The sequence below is a fragment of the Otolemur garnettii genome, unplaced genomic scaffold (assembly GCF_000181295.1).
Source record: "Otolemur garnettii isolate 467f Iridium unplaced genomic scaffold, OtoGar3 scaffold00024, whole genome shotgun sequence".
In the NCBI taxonomy this organism is placed as follows: Eukaryota; Metazoa; Chordata; class Mammalia; order Primates; family Galagidae; genus Otolemur; species Otolemur garnettii.
The window spans coordinates 21,451,575-21,452,747 of record NW_003852419.1 but is presented as its reverse complement, the minus strand read 5'-3'; the positions used below and the strand labels follow the sequence as shown (position 1 = coordinate 21,452,747).

Sequence of the window (1,173 nt, the reverse complement as noted above, 5' to 3'; positions counted from 1 at the left end):
ATGGCCGCCCTCATACCCCTTGGGAAGCCGAAGATCATCAAGAAGAGGACCAAGAAGTTTATCCGGCACCAGTCAGACCGATATGTCAAAATTAAGCGTAACTGGCGGAAACCCAGAGGTATTGACAACAGGGTTCGGAGAAGATTCAAGGGCCAGATCTTGATGCCCAACATTGGTTACGGAGCAACAAGAAAACAAAGCATATGCTGCCCAGTGGTTTTCGGAAGTTCCTCGTCCACAACGTCAAGGAGCTGAAAGTGCTGCTGACGTGCAACAAATCTTATTGTGCAGAGATTGCTCACAACGTTTCCTCCAAGAACCGCAAAGCCATTGTGGAAAGAGCAGCCCAGCTGGCCATCAGAGTCACCAATCCCAATACTAGGCTGCGCAGCGAAGAAAATGAATAGACAGCTCATGTGCACATTCTATTTGTGTTTAAATAAAACCATAAATACTGCCAAAAATAAATAAATAAAATTAATTGAAAGTTCATTGTTAACACCTTTATGCACTCAGCACTGTGCGGAGGGATTATAAACAGGCCTTGGCTCTTGCTTAGAAACACCAGAGTTTACAGTCTGGTTAGGGAGATAAGACCAATACACATGTACCTGAGACAAGTGCTACCTTGAAACTTCTGATTCTATCAATTGGAAGAAATTTGGATGCTACACAGGACTGATTATAAAAGTAATCAGTTCAGAGAAGAACATCTGAATAGTTGGGAAATGCATCACATCAGATATCTGTTTGCTCCAGTGTTTCTGGTCGGTTCTCCTGAGCAGTACTTCTGCAGGTTCCTCAAAGACCCCAGCATTAGATCCTGCCCTGCTGTCCCCTCCAAGCACCAGTACTTCCTCACTGGGGGTGTTCAGAAGGGGCTTCTCTCAACCCTGTGTTGTTCCAGTGAAGTATGGCATGTCTAGGCATTGTTTGCACTTTGCGACTCTTGAATTATCTCGGCTTCTTAGGAGCCTAGGATCCTGTGCATTATGTAAATAATTTAGAGGTAATCTTCCCATTGTTATTTCTCAGAGGCCCACCACTTTTTCTTCAATATCTTTAACGTGTTCCGTGTTCTTCCACCTCAGAGCTACTGTCATGCCTACCTCTTCTTCAAGTCCTTATTCAGGCAATGTAGCAGTGTCTTCATGAAGGGCACCAGTGCACTTC

General features: G+C 44.5%; 1 pseudogene; it reads left to right on the top strand.

Annotated features, from left to right (window-relative positions):
- LOC100947974 lies at positions 1-407 on the top strand (annotated as a pseudogene).
- The last annotated feature ends 766 nt before the right edge of the window (positions 408-1,173 follow it).